The sequence below is a fragment of the Labeo rohita genome, chromosome 22 (genome assembly GCF_022985175.1).
Source record: "Labeo rohita strain BAU-BD-2019 chromosome 22, IGBB_LRoh.1.0, whole genome shotgun sequence".
Lineage (NCBI taxonomy): Eukaryota > Metazoa > Chordata > Actinopteri > Cypriniformes > Cyprinidae > Labeo > Labeo rohita.
Genome location: NC_066890.1, coordinates 33,842,655 through 33,866,006, shown reverse-complemented (window position 1 = coordinate 33,866,006; position 23,352 = coordinate 33,842,655). Strand labels below are relative to the sequence as shown.

Genomic DNA, 23,352 nt, shown 5'->3' with positions numbered 1-23,352 from the left:
TTTTAGAGCAGTCAATGCAATTTGGGAAAGAAATTAATCAAATCTGTGTGAAAATATTAAGATGCAACCTTTTTGTAATTTTCATAAGTAACTGTAATTTAACCCTGTACCCGATTAGTTACAACTATTTTTGTAATTAAATTATGTAATTCCATTACATGTAACTAGTTGCTAGTTAAGTTTGAGCCCCTACCACTGTCATCAAGGCATCAATATGCGCAACAAACACTTGCAATACAAAATGCCATTCATATACTGAAATGTGTACTTTCTCTCTCTCTCACACACATACAGCTTGACATGCTCAGGGCAAGTTCTGCAATACTGTATGTGTAGGCCTACAGTATGTATTTTGAGCACTGCTGTTCATTGGCTCATTTGGGGCCAAATTTCTTTTGATTTTTGATACATTTGTATTTTTGAAATATATCATTTCTTACAAATTTTACTTTAATCAAACTTACCAGTTGTTATAGTTTCTATTTTGTGCTGGTCAATTATGAACAATAGATAAAATTTAATTTTTAGCAAAAACTGGAGAGAATTGCATGGGGCAAAGAGGCTCCTGTCCTAACAGATATAATCTCACTCCAAACTTTTTCTAAAACTTGAGAGCCCTGAAATATGAAATATGACAATGCTATAATCACACTTTTTAACAGTAACAACATGTTGCGTTAACAACATTAGCCAAACAATCGGAGGTAATCAAACACAACCCTGCTAAAATGTTTCTAAAAATGGACAGCAACTGTCTATTTTAGCAGAAAGACAACAAATATTTATGTCAAGAGTTTATGCTTTTTGTTGTTAGCTACTATTGACCAAAGTGTTATATCACATTTGTCTAACATAGCATATGCGTCAACAGCATTAGCCTAACAACCTGAGGTAATAATCAAACACACTCTCCTAAAATTGCAATAAATGGTTTTAGCAACTGCTTGTTTTAAAGTAAACAGACAAAAAAACAAAACATCAGTGGCAACAGTTTATGCTGTTTGGTGTTAGCTATTATTGACCAAAGTGTTACATCACAGTTTTCTGTCACAAAGTAGCCTACTGCACTAACAGCATTAGTCGAAAGACCTGAGGTAATAATCAAACAGATTTTCCTTTAAAAAATGGTTGTAACAATAGTTTGTTTTAACGGAAATGGACAAGAAACATCGATGCCAAAAGTTTATGCCATTTAATGGTAGCTACTATTCAGCAAAATATGACAAAGTGCTACATCACAGTTTTCTGTCACAAAGTATTGCGCTAACAACATTAGCCAAACGACCTGAGGTAATAATCAAACAGACTTGCCTTAAATGTGTCCTAAAATGCAATAAATGGCTATAACAATGGTTTGTTTTAGAGGAAACGGACAGGAAACATCAATACCAAAAGTTCATGCAGTTTGCTGTTCACTACTATTGAGCAAAATATGACAAAATGCTATATTAAAGCTTCTTGTCACAACACATTGTGCTAACAACATTCGCCAAACAGTCTGAGGTATTCAGACACATTCTCCTAAAATTATAATAAATAGCTTTAGCAACTGCTAAAGTGCTACATTACAGTTTCTGTCACAAAGTATTGTGCTAGCAGCATTAGCTAAATGACCTGAGGTAAAAATCAAAAACACTCTCCTGAAATTGCAATAAATGACTTTAACAATAGTTTGCTTTCGCGGAAACAGAAAACATCAATACAAAATATGAAATATGACAATGCTATAATCACACTTTTTAACAGTAACAACATGTTGCGTTAACAACATTAGCCAAACAATCGGAGGTAATCAAACACAACCCTGCTAAAATGTTTCTAAAAATGGACAGCAATCGTCTATTTTAGCAGAAAGACAAGAGTTTATGCTTTTTGTTGTTAGCTACTATTGACCAAAGTGTTATATCACAGTTGTCTAACATAGCATATGCGCCAACAGCATTAGCCTAACAACCTGAGGTAATAATCAAACACACTCTCCCAAAAAAAAAAAAAAAAATAAATAAATAAATAAAAAAAACACACCACAACACATTGTGCTAACAACATTAGCCAAACAATCTGAGGTAATAATCAAACACAATTTCTTAAAATTGCAATAAATGGCTTTAGCAACTTCTTGTTTTAAAGTGCACAGACAGAAAACATCAGTGGCAACAGTTTATGCTGTTTGGTGTTAGCTATTGTTGACCAAAGTGTTACATCACAGTTTTCTGTTACAAAGTACTGCGCTAACAGCATTAGCCAAATGTAGGGCTGTTCGATTCCGAAAATTTTGGAATCGAGTCCGATTCCGATTCCTGGTTCTGGAATCGATGGGATTCGATTCCAAGAATCGATTCCTCACTGTTGTTTTCGATTCTTCTTCGATTCTTGTTTTTTTAGATTGGAGGAACCTAATTTCGCCATCACTGTAGGATATAAAAGTCTTCGAAAGTAACCTTTTCATAATATGAAGCTTTGTTTTTATAAATTATGATACATTTCTGTATTTAAATTATTTTTATCTGCGTTGCCCATGAAATTAGTCATAGCCCACAGCAGTGTACATGCGTTTATGAATGAAACAAGACGTGTACGGTTCAGCTGAATGATGTTACTTCAACCGTATGCGTTGCACAAAATTAAAAAACTGTACACTGAAACAAAATAACCAGAACATTAACAACAACATTGCTATAAGAGCTTGTGGTTTATCTGTCAGTCAGACGCTCACTCTCCGCCACTTATCTGTGCTCTCTGTGCTTTCAAAATGATCACAGGCTGATAGAAAGGTTAAAAATAGCATTTTATTTAAGATGGAAATAGGATCAAGACCCTCGATCACGTCATGATCTATTTCTTTTGAAATGAATCAGACTTCTAATCACTATTAGCGAGCAAAGCTGCATCTTCAAACTCAGATATGCTCAGTACCGACTCCTTTCATTCAGTTTATTTTCGTGAATCGACGTTCAGCGACGTTTGATGACAGCAGCCAAGATACGCAGCCTTCGTATGATGAAACCGTTCGTTTGAGAGGCGCCCATATAAGCTTTGTTTGAACTGAAAACGGCTCTGAATGGGGAGTCGATTCCCCCGACGGAATCGATTCCAACCTTTGGAATCGACTCTCGATTCCCAACGCCTCGGAATCGAGGAATCGATTCTTTTTGGAATCGATTCCCAGGCCTAGCCAAATGACCTGAGGTAATAATCAAACAGACTCTCTTTAAATGGCTCATAAAATGGCTGTAACAATGGTTTGTTTTGGCAAAAACAAACAAGAAACATCAATGTCAAAAGTTTATCCCATTTGATGTTAGCTACTATTGAGTAAAATATGACAAAATGCTATATCACAGTTTTCTGCCACAACACATTGTGCTAACAACGTTAGCCAAACAATCTGAGGTAATAATCAAACACAGTCTCTTAAAATTGCAATAAACGGCTTTAGCAAATGCTTGTTTTAAAGTACACTGACAAAAAACATCAGTGGCAACAGTTTATGCTGTTTGGCGTTAGCTACTGTTGACCAAAGCGTTACATCACAGTTTTCTGTTACAAAGTAGGGGAGCGTGGGGCACAAACTAACGCAGGGTTAGCCGTAACACGCCTGGTTTAAATATTTCCACACATGCTAGCATAACCAAATTTATGGTGGAAAAAAAAAAGGGCGCCAAAATTCAAAAGCCTTTTGAAGATAATTGCTGAATATTTATTTTACCATAGTAAAAGTAAATTTCTGCCTGAAGTAAATTTTTAATCTCAGTTTTTAGTATTCATTTTAAAATGAGACAAATATGCTATAATTTTAATCTCCAGTCTGTTATTTATCAGTTCAAATAAGCAAAGCTACATATTTGTACTAGACAAGTGTGGAATTAATGTGGATAAAAAAAATTATACTCTGAACCCCACGTGGATTTACACAAACTGAGAGATTCAAAAAGTGTTAGGTTGTACCCCGCGCTCCCCTACTGCGCTAACAGCATTAGCCGAATGACCTGAGGTAGTAATCAAACCGACTCTCCTTAAATGGCTCCTAAAATGGCTGTAACAATGGTTTGTCTTTAGCGGAAATGGACAAGAAACATCAATACTAAAAGTAAATGCCATTTGATGTTAGCTACTATTGAGCAAAATGACAAAATTCTACATCACAACCTGAGGTAATAATCAAACACACACTCTTAAAATTGTAATAAATGGCTTTAGCAACTTCTTGTTTTAAAGTAAACAGACAAAAACATCAATGCCAATAGTTTATGCTGCTTGGTGTTAGCTATTATTGACCAAAATATGACAAAGTGCTTACAGTTTTATGGCACAAAGTATTGCGATGGCAGCATTAGCCAAATAACCGGAAGTGATATTTGAAAAGACTCTCATTTCTCCTAAAATGCAATAAATGGCTATAACAGTGGTTTGTTTTTAGCAGAAATAGACAAGAAACATCAATACTAAAAGTTTATGCAGCTTTATGTTAGCTACTATTGAGCAAAATATGACAAATCACAGTTTTCTGTCACAACACATTGCGCTAACAACATTAGCCAAACAATCTGAGGTAATAAATCAAACAAACTCTCCAAAATGTCTTCTAAAAATGCAATAAAAGGCTACAAACAAAACTTTCGGAAGTGATGCTGTTTGGCGTTAGCTATTGACTCGAATAATATTAAAGAATGGAGATGAATATATGTCTGTCAGTTTGTAGTATGCTGCCATAAACTGAAGCACAGCAGTGTAGCTAATGTAGCCAACTGTTTTCAAAGTCAGCTTGACTGTAGCTTAAAAAATCTTTTAGCTTGAAAAGCCACAGTTTTAAAGTAGTTTCTCCAACACTGGGCAAGGCTGAGCATTTACTCCATGGCCTTTCCTAAGAAGGAAATTGAAGCATTTAGACCTCATTGACTTTTCTGAGATACCCCATTCTTCTGGCTCCCTGCCCGTCCAACCATATTAATGAAGAGGGAGAGTAGAAGAGCACACTGGGATAGCTTTTGGAGGACCAGGCCTATGTTTACAGCTCTAGAGCCAGGTGGTAATTACCAAGGACCTTGCCGAACACTATTCTTTATCTCCATTATCCTCCGTTCCCTTTTTTTAGCTGAGCATCAATTCATCCTAGACATTTCGAGTGTCAATCGAGTGACTTTAAATTTAGTCTCTTATATCTCTCTTACATCTGTCCTTTTTACCAGTTTGTTCGTGCCTGCCGATCCCACCGGTGCCCATTACTGAGTGAGGATGACAACAACAGACTCTTCTTTTTCTGGGTGCAAAAGATCATCTACCATCACACTTTACAACAGAGGTACTCACATACACACTTAAACGCCAAGATACACACACTCGGTTCTCACGACACAGCCTATTACGTGTGACCTTTTTCATAAAAAGCCTCCTCCGGGAGCTTTTCACTCAAGACAAGATGCTTCAGGACCAGGTCCATATGCCATATCCTCCTAGTACCCAAGGTCTCTATTCATTCGGAGAGCCTTTAATTGGCTGGTTGGGTCAGTCCTCCCTCGTTGCGAATGTTAAATTAGCCGTTTGTTCGGTGATAACCTATAAAAGTAAGTCATATGGGAACGGAGCGTATATCAATTAACGCCCCTCTCCCTACCTTTCACCTTTTCTTCCTCTCCCTGTGGAGTGAGGAGAGGGGTGGATACGCATGCTAATTATTCAGCGTAACGATCGGTCTCTCTAGTTAAGAAGCAAACATGCTCTGCGTTATTGACGGCTTGGCCAAAGAGGTGACGGGTGTATTTCACAATGCCAAATGGTCAACACTCCGAGGACAAATGACAAGAAAATATAGTATATAGAGAATTTGCATTATTTGCTTACAGGATTTGCATTATTTATACGTGACAACATGGAAAGATAGAAAAAGGCGAAGACGTGTCAAAACATGAAATTTCAGGTAAAGAGTCAACAAACGTTTAGTTTTTTATAAGGTAGAAATAAACCGATACTGTGTTATTAAGACAGATAAAATATGATATTTTTGTGTCTGATAAACATTATGCAGAGTCCAATACTGTATTTCGTTTCCTTGTATTTTTATAAACAACAACAATAAAAAATAAAACTATAATAATAATAATAATAATAATAATAATAATAACAATAATAATAATAATAATAATAATAATAATAATTATTATTATTATTATTATTATTATTATTATTGTTATTATTATTATTATTATTGATAATTTTGCATTTAGATTGTGAAACTTTGCATAAAAAATAGCTGATGGTAATAATAATAATTATTATTATTATTATGATTGTTATTATTATTACTAGTAGTAGTAGTAGTAGCAGTAGTATCATCATTATTAGTAGATTTAGTTTTTTATTAGTATTTAATAAAAAAATATGACTGCCATTATTACTGTATTACTACTAATACTAATACTATTATTATTATTATTATTATTATTATTATTGCTGTTGTTGACCATATAGATTTCAAGACAATTAATAATGTATTTATAATGATAATAATAATAATAATAATAATAATAATAATAATAATAATAGTATTGCCATTATTACTGTATTACTACTAATACCATTATTATTATTATTATTATTATTATTATTATTATTATTATTATTATTATTATCATTATTGTTGTTGTTGTTGTACATTTACATTTCAAGACAATTTATTTTTGCATTGATGACAATAATAATAATAATAATAATAATAATAATAATATTGTCTAATCAAAACTATCATTATTATTGTTGTTATCATTATTAGTAGTATTTTGTTATAATAAAAAAATTGCCATTATTACTGCATTACTACTACTATAATAATAATAATAATAATAATTATTATTATTATTATTATTATTATTATTATTATTGATTATTTATGAAAATGGTCAATAATAATTCTTGCTACCTGTAGTTAATTATTATTATTGTTATTATTGTTATTATTATTGTTGTTGTTGTTGTTGTTAATAATAATAATTCAAAATTGTCTTGCCATCTAAATGGTTAATAATAATAATAATTCAAAATTGTCTTGCCATCTAAATGGTTAATAATAATAATAATAATAATAATAGATGCTAACTGTAGTTTTATTATTGTTGTTGACCATTTTTACACTGCAAAACAACTTTGCATTATAATGAAAACAAAAAAAAAATGATTACAAATAATTGTTGAAAAATGCATTTATTGGTAAACATTGATTATATTTTGCCCTCTGGTTAATGGCTGTCATGAGTTATGAGCATTACACATTTATAATAATGTCTTTGGCTGTTGTGTTGTGCATTTATTTTTTTCCTCATCATTTTGCTACAAGTGCCGCATTCTGAGATGGCATATTGAGTTATTTGATGAAGATGAAAAAAAAAAATGTATACGACCTTGCCTTTGGTCCTAATCCTCTGTACTGTATTACAAGTTGGGTCACAATTCTCATGAATAAAACATAAACATGAAGCGCTATTGAACTTTGTGATGCAGGGTGAAAAGACAAGCTTGCACAAAAATAATTTATTTGGAAGAACAGCCAAATCAAATAATGCTTTTTCTTCAAGCATCAAAATGCTTTTAAAATTCAGTTACTGTAGATGCTCAGGATTTGATGTCATATCTTCACCCCAGGCCTGAGGAGGAGGAAAAATAAAAGTTTTTTTTCTTCACAGTAGATGAGAAGTTGAGGTTAGGGCCGTGGGGAACTAATGATGAGAAATCAGCGTGCAATCTCACCGCCCTAAAATGACCAACTGATGAAAGCCGGAAGAAACATAACATATAATCGAGGCGAGGCGGCCACCCAACACCAACTGTTAATAATTAAATGCATGCACTATCTGTTCAATCACTCACTCGCTCTTGTACACATTCTCTGATCCTGTAAAAAGGCCACAATAATTATATTCTAAATATAATCATATGAGAAGAATATCAGAAATTCACACATTCCAGACAAAATCTTTTGATCATCGGATCTCGTAAGATCACAAACTTTCAATGCGTAAGTGAGAGAAAAATATCTGTTACTAGTCAAGGGCTTAGATGTTATGCTAACAAGTTACAGCCGAAATGCATGCTATAGTCTGGTTGCAAAAGTTATCATCATGTTTGATTTTACATCTTGGTGAGGATACAATGACTGATGTTCATAAATTAAGTTCATTATAACCGCCATGTGATCTGTGATTACCTCTCTCTCAGATCCGGCCTATGTTTCTAAACACTTGAGAGTTAAACAAGGATGTAACTGCCTACAATAATACATAAACCTGTCCACAAATTGGAAGAGAACAAATTGGAACACACTGCCTCTTTACCCTAGAAGATTTACTTCTGTTTTATTTTTTTCTATTCATACACACACAGTACATACATATACAAACTAAATTTATATATTGAAAATGTATTTTATTTATTTAGTTGAAGAGTTATTGAATGAATGAATGAATGAGTCAAAGATGATGAATAAATAGAATGATAGAACGATACATAGAGCGATAGACAATTATAGAACGATAGATACATAGTGCGATAGATAAAACGATAGATACATAGAGTAATAGACAGAATGATAGATCGATAGAATGATACATAGAATGACAGAATGATAGACAATGCACGGATGAAAGAACAAACAAACCAACCAACCAACAACAGAACAATAGAATGATAGAACAACAGATAGAGCGATAGAATGACAGAACACAAGAACAATAGAACTATAGAACGATAAATAGAATGATGGTTAGACCGATAGACTGATAGACTGATAGACAGATAGACAGATAGATAGACAGATAGATAGACAGATAGATAGACAGATAGATAGACAGATAGATAGATAGATAGATAGATAGATAGATAGATAGATAGATATAGACAGAACAATAGATAGATAGATAGATAGATAGATATAGACAGACAGAACAATAGATAGATAGATAATAGATATAGATAGATAGATAGATAGATAGATAGATAGATAGATCGATAGATAGATACATAGACAGACAGAACGATAGATAGACACAGCACGATAGATAGATAGATAGATAGATAGATAGATAGATAGATAGATAGATAGATAGATAGATAAAAGGAATGAACGATAGATATATTGACAATGATAGAACGATAGAATTACAGAATGATAGATAAACAGAACAAGAGATAGAAATGAACGATAGATAGATAGAATGAATGATATAATAATAGAACGATAGAACGATAAATACAAAGATAGATAGATAGATAGATAAATTGAACAAACATACAAATGAACAACAGAACTATAGAACGATAGATAGAACGATAGAATGATAGGATGATAGTTGGAACGATAGAATGATAAATAGAAGGATAGTTAGAACAATAACGATAAAATGATAGAAACAGAATGATCGATAGATAGACAGACAGACAGACAGACAGATAGATAGATAGATAGATAGATAGATAGATAAACAGACAGAACAAGAGACAGAAAAATTGAACGATAGAATGATAGAACAATATAATCTATATATATCTGTAGATAGATAGATAGATAGATAGATAGATAGAACGATAGATGATAGATAGAACAAGAGATAGAAGAATTGAACGATAGATAGAATGACAGAATGAACGCTAGAATGATAGAACAATATAAAGATAGAACGATAGCTAGAACGATAGAACAATGGACAGATAGATATAATGTACAACAGAACAACAGCTAGATAGAACAGAACAACAGAACGATAGAATGATAGATATAATGAACAAACAATAGAACGAACAAACGAATGATTGATAGAACAATAGATGTTTTAAAGTTGGCAAAACCTACACCTCAGTATATTCTCCCTTAAGCCGCTTTTTAATTTGTTCCTAAGCGATCTTGCGTCCTTGTATTCTCGTTCTACGTCATCATCAACTGTTAAGGTCACCTCAACGAAAGCTTCAGTGGCAGTGTATAAACGTGATTGACACAACAAGAGGTCGTATTTATTTTTTAAAGTGCGAAAATTCCGGACTCAGTGTGCAATGACCTTAAAAGTTCAATTCCAATACTCAAGAACGCAGGTACAGAGGACGCATGAGCATACCCAGATATGTTCTTTATATCAAGGATGCATCGATTGCAGACTTCAGATGATTGAACCATTAGAAATCCCTGTGGGAAGATGCTGTGGGTGGTTGACGTATGGAAGATTTAAACTTTGTTTTCTTGCTTAAGAGATGTTATGTGATGTTAAGTGTTATTTATTGTGCAGTGTGGTGTTGTCTTGCTCCTTATAATGTGACGTTCCATTGAGTAACAAGATTACAGTGCATCTCAATTCTTACAAAGATGCATTGTGTGTCCTTCCAAGTTTGTTCTTTCAAGGTAGCCTGAACGTCAGTTCATTCTTTGTGTTTTTGAGAAATTGAGAAACAGCCTCTCTCTCTCTTTCTTTGGCCATTTCCTCCAAACTCACCTGCTTTTATAGCCCCAGTCCATGTTCCATTCTCCTCACTTCCATCCTTTCATTTTAATCACCTGCCCTCTCGCTCTTTATCATTCTTTTCCTCCTCTCATTTCCTCTCCCATTCAACTACCTTTCATCCACCTGACTCATTCTTTTACTCCCCCACCGTTCGCTCCCATTCACTTCTGTAATATTTCTCTCTCATGCCTTCTCTTTCTTTGTTGCACCCTTCTGTAATTCCAGCAGTGTGACCAGACAGCTGATGAGAACAAAATCAGTGTTGTCAAAACCAGGCCCACCCACCGACTGAACAAACCGGCCTGAAAATAGCCCCCTTAACCCCCCGCCGCAGAAAAAAACGTGCCGCTCCACAGCTGCATTATTTCATGCAGCCCGTCAGAAACGTGCAGCGCCGTCTGTCTCATTATGGTATTGATGTGCCGCCATTGTAATCATTATCTCCCCCTGTTCTGGCCTTTTTATTGTGCCTGTTTTTTGAGACTATCGCCTTTTTTCTGTAATATTTTCACAGTTTTTCTTAGTCACAGACAAAAACGGAAACAAACACATACTGAGAAAAATATGACCAGGACTTTGTAGGGGGTGCTAGTCACACTTGCGAGTGTGCCAGTCGTGACTAGCAGAAGCGAGAGAAAGCCAATTATAGAGTGATACTAATAAAGTCCAGAATGACGTGATTCCTTCAGCACAATGAGATTTACACATGTTCCAAGAATTACGTCTGTTATTGTTCCTGAAACAAAATACCTCTCCTACCTCTCACCCTAAAATCCAATGATTGGCCGCTGATGATTTTTATGCCCCACTTGTGTAAAAGATGGTAAAGGGTTTGTTCACCACTATTTTCTCATTATGTTATTACAAATTAGTGCTGTTGTCCATAATGAAAACATAGATAGATAGATAGATAGATAGACTGAAGGATAGAACAATAGAACGACAACGACATAATGATAGATAAATGAAAGAGCGAATGACAGAATGATAGAACGACAGAACGATAGATAGATAGATAGATAGATAGATAGATAGATAGATAGATAGATAGATAGATAGATAGATAGAAAGAATGTGAGAATGAACAACAGAATGATAGATAGAACGATAGACAATGAGAGAATAAACGATAGAATGTGAGAACGACAGATGGAACGATAGGTAGAAAGATAGATAGGTAGAAAGATAGAGATATAGATAGATAGATAGATAGATAGATAGATAGATAGATAGACAGAATGTGAGAATGAACAACAGAATGATAGATAGAACGATAGATAGACAATGAGAGAATGAACGATAGAATGTGAGAACGATAGATGGAACGATGGGTAGAACGATAGATAGATAGATAGATAGATAGATAGATAGATAGATAGATAGATAGATAGAATGTGAGAACGAACAACAGAATGATAGAAATCGAACGATAGATAGAACGATAGAACGATAGATAGACAATGAGCGAATGAACAATAGAACGTGAGAACGATAGATAGAACGATAGGTAGAACGATAGAATGATAGAACGATAGATAGACAGAATGTGAGAATGAACAACAGAATGATAGAACTATAGATAGAATGATAGATAGACAATGAGCGAATGAACGATAGAACGTGAGAATGATAGATAGAACGATAGGTAGAATGACAGAACGATAGATAGAACGACAGATAGAACGATAGAACGATAGATAGATAGATAGATAGATAGATAGAAACAATAACAGAACGACAGATAGACAGATAGATAGATAGATAGATAGAAACAATGATAGAACGACATAGATAGATAGATAGAAACAATGATAGAACGACAGATAGATAGATAGATAGAAACAATAACAGAACGACAGATAGATAGATAGATAGATAGATAGATAGATAGATAGATAGATAACAGAACGACAGATAGATAGATAGATAGATAGATAGATAGATAGATAGATAGAAACAATGATAGAACGACAGATAGATAGATGGAAATAATGACAGAACGACAGATAGATAGATAGAACGACAGATAGATAGAAACAATGATAGAACAACAGATAGATAGAACGACAGAACGATAGACAGACATATCAATAGATAGATAGAACGATAGATAGATAGAACGTAAGATAGAACCACAGAATGATAGCTAGATAGATAGATCCAAAATGAAAAAAAAGAACCATAAGTCATAAAAGTTCCATTTGACTTGTGCCGTATATTCATGACAACATACAAAACCCAAATGTAATTATTAAACATATAAAAACTTTCCCTGTAGCCTACACATAAATGTTTTGTGTAAAACTGAATTTGTGCACTACAACAAGCTGTTCTGGGACCAGTTTATGCAATTACTAATGATCTTCACTGTGGGGTAGAACAGCAACTGACCCCACATCAATCTTCAATTCTACAATTCCTCCTAAATAAAACTGACAGTGCTGGGATCAGAGCACTAGGTAATGTGGTCTCTGCTTGTGGTCATCAAAAGCACAGCTGTAATTTACAGCGACTGTTTACAAAGTCAAGCAGAATTCAAGAGGTCGAGTGGCATCTTCAGCTCAGACTCGTCTGGTCATTAATCACTTTGAGTTGATTCGCTCCAACCAAAAAGAATTACTGAGAACAGCAGGACGACAGTCACGTGTAAGCCACAGATGTCTGAGATGTATTCCTCCCCACAGCTGCCACTGAGTGAACTGAATTGATTTTTAACTGCGTTCTGCATTGCTGGTTTACAAGATTTTGTAGCCTCAGACAGGGCAAGACATGTCCATGCTATTATTTAATTATCTGCGTATATGTATAAAGACATCCTCTGTGAACAGCCATTAATTATAAAACAGCTTGTATCAAAAATAAGTTCTCGGCATTCACTGAAATGGTTGTAATAGACGTGAAAGATTCAAACGTAATATATATAGCAATCATTTAAACTCATTTCCGATAAAACACTCCTTGACAAAGAAATACAGAGACAGGGATGCAAGGTAATTACATGTAATTCAAATGCATTTACTACATTTTCAAAAGCACATCATATCTATGCTAGCTGTGAATAAGAAATGCTTTTTTCAAAATGTGGAGGCTATTAAATGTATGAGGAAAAAGGTTATGAAGCACTGGCCTACTCTCTGTAAACGAGAGAGGGGGAAAGAGATTGATGCATTTCCCCTGAGAAAGCAACGATTTAGGAAAAGCCTTCAATTGAAGCAGGGAAAAAACTAGAAGACATGCAACACTGATCCAGGAAACACACAAACGTTCACACAGTGAGCGATCTGCCCAAGCACATGACAGGTAAGGATATATCACGTTGAGCGTGTACTTAAGTGGAAGGCTGGTCAAATTTTCCATCCTTTCTGCTTCCTGTCTCCTCAGCTCTTCTCTCCCCCCTCTATATCCCGCGGCTCAGCGGAGGGAGGACTGTATAATATGCGGCCTCACGTCGCAGCAGGCAAAAATCCTGCAGGATTCAATAACAAGAAGCTAATAAGATTAGCACGACGCTAATGCAGATGAGCCACTGGGGTGGAGAAGCCAGAGAAGATTTCCCCATCCCTTGAAACCAATAGAGGATGCCAGTTTACACTGATCTGGCACCAGCCTTTTCCTTCACACCCCAACGTTGAGCAGCTCTGGTGCTGTACAACAAGGTGAAGACCCCACTAAAGAGGAAGTGCAGGTATTTGGCTGAAGAGTCGAGGTTAAAGGGGGCAAATGTTAGATGGACATTTATTGAAGAGAGCGGTTGGCATACAACAGGGTTGCCTACATGCCTGACTGAGTTGCTGGAGAGGGGAACCAGCACCTGGCAACTAGTGCTGGCTAACCATTGGCTAGAGAGAGATGGAATAGCTTAGCATGGAATCCTGAGGGCCCTGGGTGGAGCTCTGCCCGGTAACTCCCTCTCATTGGTCCCTAGACAGGTGTCTTAGCCAATGATTGAGCAGTCAATGGAAACATTCCACCGGGACTGGCAGGGTTCCACTCCACCGGGCTTGGCTCGGTTTTTCACACAACAAACAAATGAACAAACAGCAAAACAAGAAGTAACCCGCTGCTCTCATTAACAAGTCTCAAAGGACTCGAAGAACTGGGCAAGTCTTTATCGCTCCAAGGCGAAGAAGCCCTCGGTAAGAAGTCCAGGTAACAAATGCCCCCATGAGCCTAAGGAGTCAGGACAGAAGTCAAGAAAGGAAAGGAATTGGCCGCTAACACAATACAACACAAGTCTGAATTTATCTCAGATAACCCAGCGCACACACAAAGTCCCAAACAGTTTGTCCGAAAGCCTCTTATCTATGGCGAAGCTGCCGAAAAATGAAACTAGCATGTATCGGCTGTTCCCATCAGAGCCACACACATACGCTCGACTTGCCAAGCAGTCTCTCTCACGCAGCGACACGCACTCGGTAGCACCTCATTGCACAAGAGGCAACATGTCGCCAAGGCAATCTGGGGTGCCGACAAGTAGATTTGACAGGAGCACTGGCGTACGGTAGGAGATGGAGACGATACACAGTGAAGAGAAGACACTCATACACTCAGTTACAGTGCTTTCTAAAAGGGCTAATGGATAAAATCTCTAAGAGTCTCTGTCAGCAGGTCATCACAGCTGAGTGTACGACCCTAAATCTTTGGTCCTTTGAGATCCTCACTGGGAGATAGGAATTCTTAACACTGTCCACCATGCAGCGGGGATGGTGTAACCTAACGGCTAGTCTCGGTTTCAAAGGGAAGGCTCACAGAATATGCATACTGCAACAAAACTGGACAGGACTGGACTTTCTTAGTCTTGCAGAACCAGTAGTGCTGGGAATCGATTCCAAAAAAAATCATTTACTTGATTCCAAGGCCTTGGGAATCAAGAGTCGATTCCAAAGTTTGGAATCGATCCAATCATGGGATCTCATCGTTTTCAGTTCAACAAAGCTTACCTATGGCTACCAAGTCATCAAACGTCGTTGAACGTCGATTCGTGAAAATAAACTGAATGAAAACAAGTACTGAGCTCTGTGTTTGAGGATGCAGCTTTCCTTTTGAGAAGCACCCATTTGCTTTTTGCTCGCTAATAGTGATTAGAAGTCTGATTCGTTTTCAGAAAAAGGTTCATTCGAATTCATCGTTTTAATGAACCAGTTCAAAATTTTACGGTGGAACTGGCTCATATTGTCCAGAATTTTGAGCACTGCATGACAGAATAGATCATGATGTGATCGAGGGTCTTGATCTTAGTTCCATCTCAAATTAAATGCTATTTTTTTTTAACCTTTCTGTCAGCCAATAATAATTCTGAAAGAAAACACAGAGACTATAGATCAGGGGCCAAGAGCACATCTGATTGACACATAAACCACAAGCTCTTACATCAGTGTTGTTAATGTTTTGGTTATTTTGTTTCAGTGTATAGTTTGCTAATGTTGTGCAAAGCATACTGTTAAAGTAAACATCATTCAACAGTGCACATATATTTAAGACACTTCATGTCTTGTTTTATTCATGCAATGAACGTGTGTTCACTGCTGAGCTGTGGGCTATGACTAATTTCATGAGCAATGCAAGCAAAATTACAATTTAAAGTCAGTCAGTCCGACTTTTGAATCCTGCAGTCATTGCGAATTTAGGTTCCTCCAATCTAAAAATCAAGAATCGAAAAAAGAATCAAAAACAACAGTGACGAATTGATTCCAGAACCAGGAATCGATTCCAAAAATTTTTAAATCGGCCCAGATAGCCAGACCTTCAGACTGACGGCAGAAGGTCTGGGAACCTTGCCCGTTTTGAATGGCCAAGATCCGCCCAAGAGGCCATTTGACTGACAAGTAAAGCAACCAGTCACGTTTCGTTTTGTGCCGCGAAATGTCCCCACAATAACAAACTCTTAAACATACTTTATAACTTTTTAACATAACTTTTTGTGCTGTAAACTTTAAATATTTCACATCATTTTGGAAATCAAGTGTTTGGTTTATCTATAAGCGCTCATCATCACAGTTGTAAACATGATGGCTTTCTTCTTTTGTGAGGGTTTGGCATCACGGCATCTTTGTTTGTTTCACACGCATCTCCCTATATAATTCAACGAATCAGATGACGACTTTGAAACTCCTAAAGTGTTTGCTCTTTTATGTGCCATGTGCATCATACATTCAGCCAGCGGTCTGTAGGTGTGAAGTCTGAGGCTGAGACTAGGACTTTCTCGATCTGAGAACATCTAATCTAATCGGCTGGATTTCTGCAATTTTGGCAATTAAAAGCATACAGGTTTTTCTATCAGACAGCTTTGAAACCAAGTCTTGTTTACAAGGTACCAAGGTGGGTTAACAGGTCCTTTTGAAGAAGAAACTAATTACTGGATTTGCCAAAGCTCACCAGATTAATACCATCAGATCACATGAAAGCAAATCACATTGAGCTTGGTAGCTTTACATGTCAGTCAGGCCATCTCCTTTGGCAGTTTCTGACTGGAATAAACTAAACGTGAACAAGATTTTGTTCCAACAGTTCAGAACAAAGTCCTGCTAATTTAAAGTTCTTTGTCCAAGCGTTGTTCAACAATCTATCGCCATTGTATTCTCAGCACAATCTGGACACAATGGTAGTCGAAGCAACCAACAACTACTCTGTTTTCAGCCCACTTGTTATTCTACGGCCCCTGTTGTAAGTGTACTTTCAATAGGGATAAAGAAATCTGATCAGAATGCTTTTCTTTTCACCCATTCTCTTTTGGCTCATTCCTTAGGGACTAAATGAATATATTTTCAGCATACACAATCGTGGACTGAAACGTGGACTGACTGATGCCTACCCTGCAACGACTGGCCCTTTGCTTCAGAACCTGTTGGGAGAATCTACAAACTCTGTCAAACAAAAGAAACCCCCTTGAAGCTGCAAGAGCTAAAGACAAGCAAGCAAATAAAACCTGCCTTCTGGAATCACAGTGAATCAAGACAAATGTGAAAAAGCACTATAACACAGCAAAAAATGAACAAATTTTGGGTTCTCGCTCATGTGAAATGTTTACCTCCGCCTTATGCAGATACAAGCCATTATTGCAGCCATGACAGCGTAGGTTAATCCCTCCATTACTTACAATGTGGATATATGAGGTATATTAGTTTTTTTTGCTCTTGGTTTAACTAAAGCTTCTATTGCCATTTCGCAGGCTGTCACTGAAACAAGAAACACGACGGTTTTTATTGGACGTTATAAAAAGACATAAAAACGCATTTTTCTCTTTATTAAAGGTTCACTGTAATGCTACTTCACTACAGTGTGCTAAAGTGTGCCGAACACACTAAATACCAACACACAGACTCAAGTACAGTAAATGTCCTCCATTGGATGGCAGACTTTCTCAGTTGGACCTCAGAGTCGGAACAGAAATCACAGCAGGAGAACAGCAGGGACCGTCTGGCGATTTCTGAGTAAGTGTGTATCTGTTTGTGTCGAGCATCAGACAAAAAGTTATCACCTGACTGTCTGGCTTATAGAGAGAGATATAAGGCAATACAAGATACTCCTATCCAAGCGAATTGCATCTTTGGCTGGGACGGTTATGTTCTGGCTAAAAATATTTTATGCTGGTGCAGCTGTTTGCATTTATCAGTAGGACTGGGAATCAAAAATTAATAATTTTATAACATTTGGGTGTTTTTTTTAAGGCTTTTGAACATGATGGAGATGGAACACTCTACTAATGTACCCAAAATAAAATTACCTTCTAATTAATATTTAGAAATTATTGATCAAAACAGTGCATATGTACTTAAGTCAATTAATCAGAACTACTGTCGAATTCCTTACAATTCCCAGTCCTACTCATTAGATTGGTGAAATTTATCTCATACATTTTTATTTTCATACATTTAATATTTTCTTGAAGTACAGTTATATAGTATTAGATTATTTGCCTGACAGAATTTTATGTAAATGCTAGATAGAAGATGAAAACTAGGACTAAGCTGTTCATATTCGACTTTAAAAGTAGTTGAATATCCACAACAGCACTTTGGTTCTGAGCACTCATACACTGGCTATGGTTTACAATGATGTACAATATCATTAATAATGGACAAATCATTCAAATACAAGTCTAATTATACAAGCAAACAAAGCTATGTAGCTATGTATTACATTCAGAACAATATACAGATATTTATACAATATACAAAAGTTCTTACCTTTTCACTCTAGTAATTCACCATTCAAGGTGTAATTTGAACTCCGCTCTGTATTTTGGATGGTTCTGGAGGCTTCTTGTTTCAGAAGGACTCTGCTGCCACTTTTCAGATCCAAAGGTCAGTCATAACTGTTTTGTTTACTTAGATCTTCACAACCAACCAGGGAAGACCCTGCATTCAAAACACCCAATCTTCTGTGAAAGTCCACTGGAGAAAAATAGAGAAAAACGAAAATAAGAATTTGATTACATTTCAACAAACAGACTGCAATCACAGTTTGTTATCATGCACACACAGACACACTTCATTCTACGACTTGAAGATTTGTCACCAGCAAAAGACCATCAAAACAGTTTTTTATTTTTTTTTTTATCCTTAGCATATAAGCTGTGATTTTTCCAGAGTACAAAAGCACACACAATCATGTCTGGCAGTAAACATAAAAAGATTTGAAATTTAGACGGCAGATGAGAACGAGAGATGCTTTCATCTGAATGAATACTTGATGAGTAGCTGTAACATATACAAATGCAAAGAGCCAGATTAAATTTTCTAAGGCGAAACCAGCCTGTTCATATCAACAAATGGAAGTGCATTTACACTGTTTGCTATACCGCCTGCCTCTAATGGGTACAATCCCACTGAGAGGAACAAAAAGGACTGGACGGTTTTACTTCTACTGACTAACAATTTCAATATTTATTGTGTAAAAAAAAAAAAAAAACGTATTTGAATATGTAAATATTTAATCTTAATATGTAATTATAGGTTTAGTGAGACCATTTTCTGGTTAGTGTGAAATTGGTGAGAAAAAACAACTCTACACAACTCCACACATTTGTACTTCGCATCACATCCTCTTTCATCAACGAGTGTGTCAGGCAGAAAGAAAAAGAGATGAAGAGGAAACTATTATTACAGGGAAAGTGAGAAAAAGACAGGAAACAGAAATTGAAGACGAAGTGTGATGTAATTTGAATAAGGCAGACAGATATGAAAGGAAATCAGAAAGTCAGATAAGACAACGAAAGATGTAAAATAAGAAGCAAAGAAGTGCTGTATAATAAAGATCAGGGTGTGGATGAGCTGCGTTTATTTCTCTTTTCAGCACAAGTGTCATTCTGAAGTGACCACAACTAATTTTCTTTTCCTTTTTGACATCTCTTCATCAGATTCATCAGAGTTCAAAATTGATTTACACAGAGACAGACGATAGATAGATAGATAGATAGATAGATAGATAGATAGATAGATAGATGATAGAACAAGAATACAATAGATAAATAGAATGATAGAGAGAGAATGTGAGAACGATAAAGTGTTAGATATATAGACAGAACAACAGAATGATAGAGAGAACGATATATAGATAAAATGAAAGAGAATGACAGAATGATAGAACGATAGAACTATAGAACGATAGATATATAGATAGAACAATAGATAGAACAAGAGGACAATAAATAAACAGAATGATAGACAACAGAAAGACAGAGACAGACAATAGAAAGACAGATAGATAGACATAGATATAACAAGAGGACAATAGATAAATAGAATGATAGACAGACAATATAAAGAGACAGACAATATAAAGACAGATAGACAGACAGATAGATAGATAGAACAAGAGGACAATAGATAAATAGAATGATAGACAGACAACAGAAAGACAGAGACAGACAATACAAAGAAACAGACAACAGAAAGACAGACAGACAGACAGACAGATAGATAGATAGATAGATAGACAGACAGAACAAGAGGATAATAGATGAATAGAGTGATGGACAGAGAGAATGTGAGAACGATAGAATGTTAGATATATAGATAGAACAACAGAATGATAGAGAGAACGATGTAGATTAAAAGAAAGTGACAGAACTATAGAACGATAGATAGAACTATAGAACGATAGATAGATATATAGATAGAGCGATAGATAGATAGATAGAACAAGAGGACAATAGATAAATAGAATGATAGACAGACAATAGAAAGACAGACAGACAGACAGACAGATGATGATAGACAAAGAGAGAATGCAAGAACGATAGAATGTTAGATATATAGATAGAACAATAGAATGATAGAGAGAACGATATACAGATAAAATGAAAGAGAATGACAGAATGACAGAACGATAGATAGAACGATAGATAGATAGATAGATAGATAGATAGATAGATAGGGGTCAGTTGTGATTATTCAACAGCAGATGAAAACAAGCAGGGCAGGATGGAACTGAATGTGAGCGAGCTGAGCAAAGATGAAAATGATGTTTCGATCCAGTGTGGCAGCAATCAATGCAGAGCAGAGAGCCGTGACCACATGGAGAGAGAGCAACGGATGGGATTTAGAAGGAAACATAAGTCTACGACAGACAGGAAGTGAGTAACTGAACGACAAACAAGACCAAAAAAAGAAAGCAGGGACAGTGGGCCTGGATGAATAGATAATGTTTAGAAAAGAAGACCCAAGCATGCTACTAAGACAGACATCTCAGGAACGATTATCACAAGGATAAAAGACCTGTAAACAACTCAACAGTAGATACACATAGCAAGATCTCTCTACCATCTCAACTGTTGCTCCTAGACTGCAATGATATTAAATGCGGAACAAATGGAGTCTAATGCTTCTCATGTGTTTCGGCTGAGAATAAGATCTCTGTAATCGCAAATATGTCTTCTGTAGAGCTTCAGTGACAACTTAATATCTCAAACTGTGCTCAGCTTTGTGAGTGTGTTGACTAACAGAAGGCTACATATTTACCTCTACAGTGCTGTCAGTGGCAATCACCCATACATGCTATTTACCCTCTGTTATTGTCGATCTCTCACTCTCTTTCTGCACTCCCACTTGTCGCACTTGTCTGTTTATTCTTAATTTCCCAGTCCAGTTCCTCTGTCTGTCTCAGAAGCCCTTGAGGAAAGACCCAAACATCAAGTTAAAATCTCAGAGGACAAGCTCTCTCCTTTTGCTATGACTGCTTCTGTCACAACAACCTCTCCATCTTTTCTCTTTTCACAGTATCAGTTGTCACAGATATACTTTTACACCAACTGCTGTGCAGTTAAATACCTGTATTTTAACATGTTTAATTATTTTGCAAATAGCTTGCAGCAAAGTGATAAATTTCAATATTTGGATCTCATGAGGACAATTTCCCACTTAGTTTGATGATAGAAACATTATTGAGGTTTCATCAAGATAATTAGCTGTATTTTCTTTCCTCATGCGGACGCTATGAGCATCCAAGGCTACAGAGATATTACATAACTAGGGAGAAAGCTACTATAACTTGCAGAATTTTCATATTTGGGAATATTATGCATTTAAGCCTTGAACACCCCAAAAAGGATAGGTAGATAGATAGATAGATAGATAGATAGATAGATAGATAGATAGATAGATAGATGATAATGTTAGACAAAGATAGATAGATAGATAGATAGATAGATAGATAGATAGATAGATAGATAGATGGAATGAACAATAGATAGAATGACAGAATGACAGAACTAAGAAAAGAAGGAATGAACAATAGAATGATAGATATAACAATACATAAAATGAATAGAATGACAGAATGATAGAACGATAGATAGAACAAAAGAGAAAGAATGAAAGATGGAACGATAGAATAACAGGATAAAACGACTGAACAATAGGATGACAGTAGAACGATAGATAGAACGACAGAATAATAGACGGAACAGAATGAAACAATAGATAGAATGACAGAACGATTGAATGATAGGATGATAGAATGACAGAATGATAGATACAATGATAGAACAATAGATAGAATGATAAAACAATAGATAGAACGATAGATAGAAAGGAATGATGGAATGACAGAATAAAATGATAAATATAACAGAACGATTGAACGATAGGATAATAGAATGACAGAATGATAGATGCAATGATAGAACAATAGAACGATAGATAGAACTATAGAACTATAGAACTATAGAACGATAGATAGATAGATAGATAGATAGATAGATAGATAGATAGATAGATAGATAGATAAACAGAAGGAATGAACAATAGATAGAATGACAGAATGACAGAACTACAGATAGAACTAAGGAAAGAAGGAATGAACAATAGAATGATAGATATAACGATAGAACAATAGTTATAACGATAGAATGATAGATAGAAAGATGGATAGATAGATAGATAGATAGAATGACAGAATGATAGAACACAGACAGAACTAAGGAAAGAAGGAATGAACAATAGAATGATAGATATAACGATAGAACAATAGGTACAATGATAGAACGATAGATAGAACGATAGAACAATAGAACAATAGATATAGATAGAACGATAGATAGATAGATAGATAGATAGATAGATAGATAGATAGATAGATAGATAAACAGAAGGAATGAACAACAGATAGAATGACAGAATGACAGAACTACAGATAGAACTAAGGAAAGAAGGAATGAACAATAGAATGATAGATATAACAATAGAACAATAGGTACAACGATAGATAGAACGAAAGATAGAACAATAGAACGATAGAACGATAGATAGACAGATAGACAAACAGAAGGAATGAACAATAGATAGAATGACAGAATGATAGAACTACAGATAGAACTAAGGAAAGAAGGAATGAACAATAGAATGATAGATATAACGATAGAACAATAGTTATA

At 35.6% G+C, this 23,352-nt stretch overlaps 1 protein-coding gene across 2 annotated transcripts in view; it reads right to left on the bottom strand.

Moving 5' to 3' along the window:
- Positions 1 to 23,352, bottom strand: part of elfn2a (extracellular leucine-rich repeat and fibronectin type III domain containing 2a) — a 175,585-nt gene that overhangs the window by 73,096 nt on the left and 79,137 nt on the right. For both annotated transcript variants that reach the window (XM_051094950.1, XM_051094949.1), the window contains exon 2: positions 18,665 to 18,871. The gene's annotated coding sequence lies outside the window, so the exon portion shown is untranslated. The remainder of the gene's footprint in view (positions 1 to 18,664; positions 18,872 to 23,352) is intronic.